This window comes from Hibiscus syriacus, unplaced genomic scaffold (genome assembly GCF_006381635.1).
Source record: "Hibiscus syriacus cultivar Baekdansim isolate YM2019G1 unplaced genomic scaffold, ASM638163v2 tig00110885_pilon, whole genome shotgun sequence".
NCBI classification, from domain to species: Eukaryota; Viridiplantae; Streptophyta; class Magnoliopsida; order Malvales; family Malvaceae; genus Hibiscus; species Hibiscus syriacus.
In genome coordinates, this window is record NW_024062897.1 from 531,007 (window position 1) to 545,085 (window position 14,079).

The window sequence follows — 14,079 nt, forward strand, 5'->3', positions numbered from 1 at the left end:
TAATACTAATGCAATTGGTTGCTGATTCAGTTGTTTAAGGTGCATTGTTAATTGTTTCCTGAATAATCACATAGTATTGAAAACAAGTGTGGTAATGCTCAATCCCACATAGTATTGGAAACACTATTGGGAAGGTATTTAAGGCTTGGCTTTCCCACTTCCTTGTTGAGTGATAGAGAACAAGGGGGACTCTGCGCGCCGCCGCGCCGTCTAGTCGTGGTCGTGGTCGCGGTCGCGGTCGTGGTAATACGTGTCTTCGACCGCGCGAATACTATTTTAGAGAAAATTCTTAGAAACAAATGCAATACCACAGTTGTTGCGATTTTGGACTATCGCAACGAATTTGGAATAAATCGCAACGCGAACTTGGACTATCGCAACGAATTTGTAATAAAGCAACAAATTTGGAATAAATCGCAACGCGAACTTGGACTATCGCAACGAATTTGGAAAATCGCAACGCGAACTTCGACTATCGCAATGCGAATCGCAGCACGAACTTCGACTATCGCAATGCGAATATGTAAATCGCAATGCGATAGTCGAAGTTCGCGTTGCGAATTATCGATCGCATTGCGATTTAGTTGGTCATTTTGACAAATCCAAAAAAAATTGATTAAAATCGTATATTATAAGGCATTTTTGGTCACTGAGGTTATTTTCTCTTGTCCAAAATAGCAGTACGCACCTGCATGGGCTTATTATGTTAAGAAAATGTTGAAAATAAATCTTTACTGCTCTCGTTAAGAGTCAAACTCAAGACCTCCCGCTTACTAAACGGGTGCTCTAACCAACTGAGCTACGAGAGCACGTTGCCTGATCAGATTTCAATAAAATATATATAGTATTTATTATGTGTGGTCCAATGGGAAGGAAAACTATCTAATCTTTTACTTCTAATGCTGGGTTGATCTGGTAAACATCTTCCATTTCTGTTTATTCTTAGCTCTTCTTCTTCATCAGTAAAACACTTAATTCCCGTCTTTCTTCTGAATCAGTCTCTCCGGTTGCTCTGCAATACTGGTATATATTTCACTGCATCTGAAACCGTCGCTGGAATGCTAAACTTTTTTGAATAAAACCATGAATTACATATTCATATGCATACATCTCTGAGGCTATTGTTTTGCAGTTCTGGTATATCTTTAAAGCTTCTTGACCACAAAGGGGCGGAGCTGGCTTGAGTAAAGCATGGGGATGATGAGGAAATTGAAGGAATATAAGTCTATAGTTTCAGTGCCTTAGTTAGTTCTTGGCCACTTTGGGGTTGGAAAAGGGGCTAATGAACATATTAGATTGCTTTAATTTTCTCGCAACCTTTCTTTAAGAAAACGAAATGATCATTTACCGATGTATATACAACTAATTCAACCACTTACCTAATTCTTTTTCTTTTTCGGTAATAGAGAACATAATAACATTGAGAGAATCGACATAGACTCTCGACTCTTGAGTAACAAGGTTAACAACTCATATGGAGCTTCGGTCAAAGAGTCTCTGATACTTTTTTCTCGAGACATGGATGTCAATATATCAGTCACATCCTTTTAACTGGTCGAAAGATATCTTTCATGTATGTTCCATCATTAGTAATATAGTATCCGTCAAGGATACGTTGCATGAAGGATTCAGAGCTTTGTATCATACTTCTACGATATCCATACTTCCATGCATGTTTTAACGTATCATGAATCGCTCACAAATTTGCGGTTAATACCGAGTCATTTTCAAGATTTATGGTAGAGTCAATAGTCTTTCTCCTTGAACATTTTGGAACACACCCTCTGTCGGCTGCCGTGCGGTCACTATTCCGAACAGTTCCATCAACATTTGCTTTAAGCAACCCTTCATTGAACTTGTCTAAATTCTAATTGATTAATATGCAGTATTGATATATTCTTTTTTAGTAATTTATACATAATAATAATAATAATAATAATAAAATCAACTAAATTATTTTAGTAATATATAATTAAACAGAATCAAAATTTACGTATCATATTATATTTAAATAAAATTTATAAACAATTTTTTAATATTTATCTCTAATTAAAATGAATGGCCTAGCAGTAACAGTTTTCCAAGTAAGGTCATAGTATAGCACAAAAGAATGATTATATAAACACTAGAATTCAAGTTCAAATTTATCAAAGACAAAATTAAAAGAATCAATATAAGTTATAAAAGAAATATATATAAAAAAATCTAAAAAAATATACATTAGATATTTAGATATATGAGTTTCTTTAAAAAAAAAATAACACATATCTCTGTTACAATTTAATAACTTGTTTTATAACTATAATTATTTTTTAGGAAAATTTGTGAGACCTTATCCGAATGTCATATAGAAACCGACCAAAGTTAATTCAATTATGTTTTCTTTTACATTGTCCTCATTGTTCTTAAAATACTGAACCAAATCCGGAACCATCCAGGAAAGATTAAAAAAGAGAGGAGAAAGAGGAAGCGTGACAGAGTAATAATGGACTTAAAAATATTATTTTAGGATGAATATATATATATTTTAATAACAAAAATAAATATGATAGATATACAAATAAAATTTTAGGGTGAACATTATAAAAAAATCTAAAACTAACGTAAAAGAATTCAAATTTTAGAATAAACATGTGTCCACCTTAAAAACGTATATTCGTCATTGGTGTGGCGACTACGATTAGGGATGGGCATGGGTCGGGTTTTCAGTAACCCGATCCGACCCAAAAATTATACACCTCCATCCCATCCGAACTCGACCAAAAAATATACAATTTTTAACCCTATAGGAATCCGACCCGTCTTTTAAGTTAAAACCTGAATCCGACCCGATCCAACTAGATAATATTTATAAAAACATATTACTTTTATCTAATAAAAATAGGAATTTAATTGAAAAAAAATAATATATAGGGGCTATTATTGCAATTAACCCTAAATATAAGGTAAAATTATATTTTTCCAAATCGGATCAATATTTTCATCCTAAATCGAAACTTGATCCGACCCGAACATAATCACTAAAAGATTTTTACCCGACCTGATCGGAACCTATATTTATAAAAAAATTCTGATCCGATAGGATCAGATCAAAATCCATCGGGTTCGGATGCAGAGCTCATTCCTAACTGCCATGCATGGGATGGCACGAGACAAGAGTAGGGTTGTCATGCGCAACATCTCGCATCTTGCGTGGAGGACGTGTTCTTCACCAACGGGTCCCCATGTTGGTGACAACGTCATTAATTAGAAACGAAAATAAATAAATAAAAGGAGTTCGTGATAATATTAATTCTTGAAATGGGAGATGACAAACTCATATTTTCCCTAGAAGAGTGACATCATATGAAAACGAAATGAATTGATCTCCACCAAAAGAATATACTATTTAAACATGAGCGTCTAAGTTCAACTATAATAGGTGAAGTAGTGATTTAGACTATAAGAAATATGATTGTTACATTTATAATTCATTTTTTAGTGAAGAATTACATGAAAAAATGACATAAATTATACGTATGTTATATGCTATTAATTACTTTTTGTTATTTAGTTTATATTTTTTATTTGAATTTGTGTGTATTCTAGGATTAGTTAGAAATCGAGTTTAGTTGAAATTTTTGTCATCTTCTACACTCGTAAACTTATCTATGGTAACTTATAGAGACAATCAATCATATTTTTAAAATTATAAAGAAATTCATAGAATTATGAAATAGATCACGACAAGTCTTTTATCGCATGGGCCAGAGACTTCAATCAAGAATTTTTTTCATTATTCGGATGAAAAATATCTTATTTAAAGACATCATAAATATTCTAGCACCAGTCTAATAATAGAGATTCAGAGTATTTTCATGATTATACTTTTAACATGATAATTGGGAGCTAGTAACCGCTTGAGTCCATGACTTTTAAAGAGAATAACTTTCTCTTTACTGTTGAGGTCACTTGATAATTTTTTATTTTAAATTAAATAATTTAAAATTTCTTTTTCCCTTTTTAAAATTAATGTCAAGATGACCCAGATTTTAGTATTGCAACAACGCAGAATAAAACACCTCCATTTAAGTCCCATGAGCTTCAAAACCCAATTAAGATAATATTAAGAGAACAAAATTCCCTTTAATTAATTACATAAATAATTTAAAATTTCTTTTTCCCTTTTTAAAATTAATGTCAAGATGACCCAGATTTTAGTATTGCAACAACGCAGAATAACAACACCTCCATTTAATTCCCATGAGCTTCAAAACCCAATTAAGATAATATTAAGAGAACAAAATTCCCTTTAATTAATTACATAAAAGTAGTCATTTACATTTAGTTAGGGATATGACCAAAGATTAATTATAGAGTAGCAACCCTTCTCTATTATGTATCACACGATTAATTCCAAAACCTTCTTCCTCAATGCCTCAATATCTGAGTCCGTTAATTGGTAAGTTGTTTCTGGTTCCACCTGCACAATCCAAGCATTGAAATTAGACGGGAAAACAATCTTATTAACTTAATATTTATCATGCATGATGTACATATGAAATATGTTTATCAAATTATAATATTATATTATATGTATTTTTGAAGATGAAGTATGAAGTATGTAGGTAGTGTATGGTTAATTTTTAAAAAAATTTAGATGAAAAACTGCAGCTAATTTAGGGAGAACAAAGATGGTGAACAATGTAAGAGAGAGAGGATTTGAGAGATCGGGATTTTTTTGTCCGTTGTGTCAGGAGTTTTATACATTCGTTATTGTGTGTGAGTGTCACCCTGAGATTATGATTGTTATCATAGGTCGATAAATTGAATTAATCTGATTATTGTATAACAGAGTTTGTCGGTGATGAAGTTGATAATGTTAGAGTATAGACTAGTTTGAGTCTATATTGAGTGTGTGAGTGTGAGGTGCGTGTTTTCTTATGCATGGGTTTGTTATGGGTTTTCTAACCGTCTCTTACTCTTAACTATATGACTTTTGAATAAAACGAATATCAGAGAGGTTTTCTTATCTTCCTCTTTCGTCTTCCTTTATTATCATAAGAGTTACGTGAGATATCTTAATAGATAATAGTCAAATTAAAGGGTTGTACCTGTTTAGAGGATGCGAAATTCTGAAAATCCTGCTAAATGGAAACAGGGTGTCATGTATGTACCTGAAGGTGAATATTACAGAAGATCATTCCTCCGAACGACTCAGAAGAAGTAGCACCCAATAGGAGGAAGCCTTGTTGCTCCAAGAGATGCAAAATCTCAGACAATTGAGTCTTCTCAACTTCATCTTTGTTCATTGATATCTGAATCGCAACTTCACTATCACTTAGCCGATTTACAGAAACCGCAGCTCTACCTAAACTCCTCCATTTGATCTGCTGCTTTTTTGCTCATTGATATCTGAAATCTTCAACAAAATCTCCTCTTTCTTCTGAACCAATCTCTCCAGTTGCTCCTGCAATTCTGGTATATATTTCACTGCATAGGAAACCGTCTCTGGAAAGCTCAACTTCTTCTGCAACAAAAACAAATCCATGAACTACATATCCATTTACATATATCTTCAAGGCTTTTGTGCTGTAATTACACACCATTTTTTGCAACCGGCAGCAACGACCGGAGCGATGAATACAAACCGTTAACCTTCTTCCTCCGGTCACGCTCGCTAGCGTTGTGGTTAAGCTTCTTGACCATGAAGGGGTTGAAGCTGGCTTGAGTGAAGCATTGAGATACAGGAGAAAACTGAAGGAATGAGTCTATAGTTTCAGAGTCTTGATAGATATAGCTAAGTTAACTTTCTTGCAAACTGTTGTTTGTTTAAGAAAGTGGAATGATCATTGACTGATGTATATATATACAAACTAATTCAAAGGATTATATAATTTGTTAATACATGGAGTTGGTGCATTCTACCACATTATTCTCTCCAAAATTTTATTGTATATTCAAAACAATAATAATGAAAATGATCAATTCATAATAGTTTTTTTCCTTTTTTTCTTTTTGATTATGTTTGTGTAACACGAGATTGCATGTGTTTGAGAAGGTATATCTGCGTGTATCCACGTACGGCATGTAGAAACTGACCAAAGTCTTATGAATATAATATTAGATTACGATGATAACCTAATACAATAACCGTATTATACCGATTTTAAAGTTGTTGTATAATTATATTTTTAATTTAAAAATATTATAATTTTTTTTAAAAAATAATGTGAGGATATCTAAATTATAGCATTACAAACCCATTTACAATACCCATCATAATTTAATACTTTATATTATTTTATTTATGATCATAAAGTTAAAAATACATCTAACGTTTTGATTGAATAATATTTTTTATTTTTAACTTTTAAAGTATTTTCACTTCCAACATTTTATTTTAAGGTAAATATTCATATTTTAGAACGTTAACTATCTATTGACAAATTATTTCTCTCCACAGAAGATTTTTTTACCTCAAAATAAAATCTTAACTATGAAAATATTTTTTTTAAAAAATAAAATAATTATTCAAATAAACGTTTTATTTTAAAACTTATCAAGAAGAGATTAAAAAAAATAAATAAAGTGGTAGTGGGTGCATGGGATTGCACGAGGCAAGAGTAGGGTTGCCATGCGCAACATCTTGCATGTTGCGTGGAGGACGTGTTCTTCACCGTTTGTGGCAACATCATTACTCCAAAAATTTTAAAAATGGCTTTAATTTCCAAGTTGGGAGAAGACATAAACTCATTTGCCTCTAGAAGAGTGAGATCATATGCAAAAGAAATGCAAGAAATTGATTTACACCAAAATTAAAGAAGGGTCAAGTACATAAATTAATTATCTTGTTTTATTGAGTACACTTATTATTAAAAACCATAAAATAATTCTCGATCATAGAACATTGTTTTAGTAAGTCTTTGATTCTTATAAAATAGTCATCTAATTATTTATATGTTCAAAATTTATCTTTTTTTTAAAAAAAAAATTAACGACCATCTGAGCAGGACGTTAACACATTGACTGAGATAATAAAATATGATTACAAAACTGTTTGAGGTATATTTTATGGATCGACTCTCCGTTTACATTATGTCGTTAAGCCAATGTTTTAAACATTGTGTCATCGAACTTGTGGTTGAAAACAAGGACGATAGTAGTAGACATTATTAAAATATGATTTTTGTCAATATCTCAATCAATAAGTTAACGTCTAGCTCAGACGACCGTTAAGTTTTTAATTTAAAATGACAAGTTTAGAACATAAAAATAACCAGGTGATCATTTTATAACTATCAATAGTAGGGAGATTCAATAAAATATTGCCTTATAATCGAATAATTATTTTATAATTTTTAATAATTAAAAGATCCAGCAAAATAATTTTCGTCCTTGTGTATGCAGAAAATTTATGTTGAGAGATTAATCCATCAAAATTAGATATACGACGCATATCGATTTAAATTAATCAGGACAAAACCTTAAAACCGAAAAGATAACAAAAACAAATAATAACTCAATTTCTCTAACAAATAATATCAGACTCTGATTTAACTTTCGTATATTATTAAGAGAAAATCGCCTCAGTGACCAAAAAAAAGTTATAATATACGATTTTAACCAACTTTTTTTGGATTTGCCAAAATGACCAACAAAATCGCAACGCGAAATAAAAATCGCAACGCGATCCCCAGAATCGCAAATCAGTTTCCAGAATCGCAAATCAGTTTCCAAAAGCGCAACGCGATTCTTGAAAATCGCAATGCGATAGTACAAATTCGCATTGCGATTTTCCAAAATCGCAACGCGAATATGAAAATCGCAACGCGAACACATAAATCGCAACGCGTATCCGTAAATCGCAACGTGTATCCGTAAATCGCAACGCGTATGGGTAAATCGCAATGCGTATCCGTATATCGCAACGCGTATCCGTAAATCGCAACGATAATACATAAAATCGCAACGCGTATCCGTAAATCGCAACGCGATATTTAAAGCGCCATTATAATCGCTACGCGTATTTTATTTTCAAATTACAAAAAGAATATTAAGACAAAATCCCGTAATCGCAACTCATAACCTAAAACCTAAAATCACAACTCAGTCCCATCTCCATCTCTCACTCTCTACGGCGAAGAAATCCGTCCCCATCTCCGAAGATTTCCGTCCCCATCTCCGGCGAAATCCCTCACAACCATTCACGGTCAGAAATCCTCACAATATTCAGAAATGGAAAATACCTCCGAGGGTTAGTTTTTTTAATTATTTTTATTTTGAAATGTTTGCATTATTGTAGGTTTTCATATTGAAACTGATGATAAGTTTACTGGTCATTTCAATAATAGATTAACCATTTCACTTAGATTTCATTTCGCGTTACGATTCTGTCGTTGCGATTTTCATTTCGCGTTGCTATTCTCTCGTTGCGATTTTCAAGTTAGTATTTGTCTTTGTCTTTGTTCTGTCTTTGGTTGAAGTAATGCAATCCATTCAAGTTTCAATTTGCAGAAGAGTCGCAACGAGATAAATGAAAATCGCAACGAGAGAATGACTGTCGCAACGAGAGAATCGCAACGCGAAATGGAAATCGCAACGAGAGAATCGCAACGCGAAACCAAAATCGCATTGCGATTTTCATTTCGCGTTGCGATTCTCTCGTTGCGATTTTCATTTCGCGTTGCGATTCTCTCGTTGCGATTGTCATCTCGCGTTGCGATTCTCTCGTTGCGATTTTCATTTCAACCAAAAGACAAAACAGTGTTGCAAATTTTAGTTTAAAGAATAAACTACTACTTTTTATTATTGTTTTGGTATATCTTCACAGTGTAGTTTTTGGTATATCTAACTTGGTATGTTTATTGTTTTGTAGAAATTTTTTTCGGCTCAATTGACCTTGAGAAATAAAGTCAGCCTGGCCACTACAATTGCAAAGAAGCTTTCACCTGCTCAAAGACAATTGTTTGAGGAAACCTGCTTCGGGCCATGGCTGAGAGTACAGCATCCGGGTGGAGATGCTAATTTGACCCATTTGTGGCTTCAGACCATGACATCAAATCTACCCGACAGTATACAACGTGGTGAGGAAGAGATATGGTTCATTTCCACCAGCGTATACTTGCTTTGGGCGGAAGGAGTTCTGCTTAATCACTGGTCTACGATTCGGACACGATGATGTAGGCCGGTACACTCGTCATATCGCCCGCCCATGGTTATCCCGGGTTTTTCCGGATGAGTCAATGGAGAAGCCGAACCTACATGTCGACGACCTGAAGAAATTATTTAATAAGAAAGCTGGTTTCACGGATGGAAGACGTCGATGTTGTCCGAGTATGCCTTCTTACTACTTGTGTATGCCGGCTTTTTAGGCAGGAGAGGCCAGACCTATTCATCGGGAGCTAATAATATTGGTAGAGGACCTGAATGCATGGAATCTGTTTCCGTGGGGTTCGTATATATGGAAAGCTACCTGGACTAAGTTGTCGTCTGCCTTTGATGACCGCAAAAGTTTGCGGGGCGATGGGTCCAAATACACTTTGTCAGGCTTTGTTTGGGCCTTTAAGGTAAGAATTTCTATATAATGTTTCTAAAATTATAATTAATTATTTAACAATTACTAATTTTGTTATTATATTGTTTGTAGATTTGGATATTCGAGGCTTTCCCCAGCATGCGTACATATGCAATAAAAACGTCAAATGATATTCCCAGGGCTATTTCCTGGAAGAGGAAAACTCTGTTGGATTGGGAAGACTTAATATCATATGCCACAATAAATAATGTAAGTTAACACAAATACTTTCATATAATATATAAACAAGTTATTAATAGTAGACGTTGCGATTTATGTGTTCGCGTTGCGATTTTCCTATTCGCGTTGCGATTATGGAAAATCGCAATGCGAATTTGTACTATCGCATCGCGATTTTCAAGAATCGCGTTGCGATTCTGGAAACTGATTTGCGATTCTGGGGATCGCGTTGCGATTTTTATTTCGCGTTGCGATTTTGTTGGTCATTTTGGCAAATCCAAAAAAAGTTGGTTAAAATCGTATATTATAACTTTTTTTTGGTCACTGAGGCGATTTTCTCTATTATTAAATATTCCATTTGATATCGAAAGCGCATCAAAACTTAAGTCATTCGGGTCCTCTAACTTTTCTTTCATGCTAATGAGGACAATAACGTTAAATGCAAATTTCTTTTATGACATTTGATGGAACCAATCATACTAATGAGATCATTTTATGACATTCGGGTCCTCAAAACACAAAAATAAGTAAATAACGCTATATATCATCATAAGATAATATCACGCCATAATGAAGAAGAAAAAAATCACATCAGTAAGTTAATCTTTAATAGTAAAGTATCAAATTAAAACTAAACTAAATATTAAATATAATTTTTAATAATTAAAATTTAATTATCAGAATAAAATAAAAATAAAAATTTAATTATTAAAACACATAATTTAATATTAGATTGTATATTAGTACTAATTTTTAAATGCATATGCATCGAACACTACTTCTGGTGAAATGTTTAATTTTTTAGAAAAAATTCCTTAAACAAAATAGTTTTTATTTTTTTAATTTATTTGTTTTAAAACTAATAAAAAATTATATTATATACAGGTAAAATTGAAGAGACAATTTTAAAAAAGTAATATTATACTATACAATTTTATAACATCTTTGATATAATATTTTTTACAAAAAAATTATTTTAGTTAAAATAATATGTAATTTACTCATGATACCAACTCAATTAAAATTTATTATACAGAAATTTTTTTGGGGCATAATATCATTTATATTTCTTAAGGTACAGGGTTTTATGGGCTTACAAAGATACTAATCAGATACAGAGGAAGACTAGTAAAGTTGTCGAAAACCAGAAAGCCAAGTTACATCATGCTCCTGAGAAACCTCCAAGGTCCGGTTCCTGTCCCTATCCTGCAAATGCACCATATATTTTTCAGTTACTCGGATTCGGATATGAGTGTTAAATACGAATATCATCGTCGTACCGGACATGGAAAATTTACCTCCAAAATCCAGCAAATGCTCGAAGACTCATATATATGGTCAGAGCTATCCACAGTCCGATGAATCCATGACTGGAGGAGAGGATACATAGACATATAATGCTGACAATTGCTACAAGAACCTGTTCGAAATCAACAAGTGTTTCAATTAGAGTCGTTAAATCGAGTTTTTCATGGATGTCAAATGGAGATAATATGTAGACTTGCCAAGGAGAAGGCAGAATATGCAAAGTCGGATGCTCCAAAGTTGACACCATCGAAAACAAATGCTAATGAATTGATGGGCTGAGTTGCTGCGACAAACTGAACAGAAACCGAAAATTAACGAACATTAGCTCCCGATTCCGGATGATGTTTCGGGTTAGAACCTAGGAAGGTTGATGTTTGTTATGGTACTTACTGGAATGCCTGTACCAATGAGTCGGAGGACATCGACATCTTTCGTAATAATTTCGCTCCGAAACTCAGTCCTCCCCAAGAATGACTGCAAGTATCAACCCCAGAACCAATCCTAACTGCACTCCATATACATAGACTTTTAGGAATATCATGAACAGTCACTTTCTTCACGGTACTATGAATATTAATTATGATATATGTCACCTGCAATACTCGAGACGCGGTGGCCGTGGCCTTCTCATAGTCCTTTTTCGCGAAGGAACTTGCAAGTATTGCCTGGAAGTGCCAGAAAGCAGTTAAATTAGATAACGAATGAGTTTATCCGGTCCAAAACGGCAGAACAGCAGCAAGAATGCAGTCATTATCACCTGTCCAGCTACGGCCAACCCGTCAGCAAGAAGGGAAGTCGCCAACCAAACCTGCAAGCACACTTGAAATGCAGCCATGGAAGTCGATCCCAATCTGGCAGCCATCGACGCCGACAGTGTGATACAGAATGTAACAGCCATAACCCTTATTAACAATAGGAAGCCTGAATTCGAACAGATAAATGATAAGGGATGGTAATTAGATCGACTCAAATGTACAAAAACTCTCTGAACGGAAAACAATGTTGATGTTTGAGACTGGATTGAAATGAAATTAAAATTACCATTCTTTAGAAATCTACCAAACTGTAGATGTTTTAAACTAGGGGGTAAGAGGTCAACTTGACTCATTAGCTTCCACAAGAGTATTACTGAAATAAGGTACCTGCAATTACCATACACATTAACAGGCAAATGAATGTCTATATATAGCATGATAAACCTATTGTTGGTCGATGATTCGGATGTAACTTACTGAGATATCACATGAGCAATGGCTGCACCGCTGACACCCAGACGGAAAACAAACATAAATATCGGGTCCAAAATGATGTTTGTTACATCTCCTGCCACTAAGTTTAGGAAGAGAACCGTTAGAAAACAGTCAGTAGATGTGTTAAAAAATTGAAACGATACCTGAAACTCTATTGAAAGGATATACCAGTGGCATATAAAGGAGTTTTAGTGTCTTTAAATCCTCGAAAGACGCCTTGCATAGCTAACGAGAGAAGAACTGCAGGAGCACCGAGTGACCTTAATGTCAAGTACTGTTGTGCAGGGTTTAACATAGGCGAATCCTACACAAATTGACAAATCCGGTGTCGCTAATATTAAGACAAAAATAGAGGTTCGAGAGATCGTTGTTGTTGTTGTCTCGATCTGAGTACTTACTGAACCGATTCCCATGAAGTTCAATAGAGGTTTTGCTCCAGAAATCAGGAATATGGCTTGGAGGAGACCAAGGATGCCACCAATAACCAGTGCTGATGAAGCTGATGGAATGCCTTCTTTCATGTTCAAGTTTATCAACATCAAAACTGCTTCCACGCGATTCGGCTGGCACAGACCGTCATTAGATTCTAAAGATGAGAACAGCAGAGAATTACTTAAGACTCGCACGTTCAAACTTGTAAATGAAATCAATCAGAACAATCATACCTTTTCGCGGTATTAACTCATTGCTTTCGGTATCGACACATGAACCTGTTTCCAAGCAATCACTTTCTTGTGCTTCAGAGCTCACTCTTCCAATCGTATCTTCCTCGGCCACAAAAGACGTCGTGACGCTAACGAGGGGGAAAATCGCAATTCTCGAGACTTGATTGAACAAGGCAATAGAGACTCCCACAGCAGCAAGTTCCACAGCACCTACATGAATCCAATAAAGCTAGTCTAAGTCTTGCCAAGCAAAAAACAACGTCAACCAGTAGGCAACAGGAAAGAACATACCTATTTGGCCAATGAATGCAGTGTCAACAAGAGAAGCAATAGGGTCGGCTGTCAAAGCAAGTGCTGCAGGCAAAGCAATTTGTGCAATCTCCGATCCGAGTTCGTCGAGTTTAAAAACATGTCTGCTCACATAATCGCAGAATATCAAACACTAAGTTTTCAAGTCATTAAAACCATTTTTGATCAATTTACAAATAAGTTTGATTATAAATGCAAGTAAATTATGGGAAACATGCCTGACATCCTTGAAGAAAATGAAAATGGGAAATCTCATCTTAACAACAGAGGAATATAGCTCATGTTCCTCGGTCATCATTTTTGTTGAACACCTGGGAGGAAAAAATAATAATTTATAATAAATTAAACAACCCTTATAAGCAATTTTCCATAACAACAGAAAAAAAAGTCAAGAGCCATAAATTTTTTTACCAAATTCAAAGTCCAGGAGAAACATCATTTGAAACTGAATGTGTCAAAATCACTGGTCAAAACAAAATAAAAGAGCACAAAGAAACTTTACCAGCAAATTTGGGGTGGTATCACTATCAGAGGGAAGAGAGGAAAGACTAGTGTGTGGTGAAGTTTAGAAGGATGCATTTCGTCTGGTTAGAAAGAAGACACAAGTCTTATAAAGAATTCTAGTAGAATTTCCCTTTATTTTTTCTAGGCCTAGAGTCCCAGAAATTTGAAGATACCTACAAAGTTGGATTCCAAGTGGCAGTATCAGATTCAAGGAGAAAGTAGCAACCATTTTAATGCAAACCCATTATATATATTATCATAAATAAAAAAGATATTCCATCAATGATTTTGATAATAGAACAATTTT

At 34.2% G+C, this 14,079-nt stretch overlaps 1 non-coding gene and 2 pseudogenes across 1 annotated transcript; all 3 read right to left on the minus strand.

Annotated features, from left to right (window-relative positions):
- Positions 1-735: 735 nt before the first annotated feature.
- TRNAT-AGU lies at positions 736-809 on the minus strand. Its single transcript has one exon. It is a non-coding gene; the product is annotated as a tRNA-Thr (tRNA).
- Positions 810-4,259: 3,450 nt separating this feature from the next.
- LOC120144249 lies at positions 4,260-5,782 on the minus strand (annotated as a pseudogene).
- A 4,984-nt stretch (positions 5,783-10,766) lies between these two features.
- Positions 10,767-13,866, minus strand: LOC120144210 (annotated as a pseudogene).
- Between the last annotated feature and the right edge of the window lie 213 nt (positions 13,867-14,079).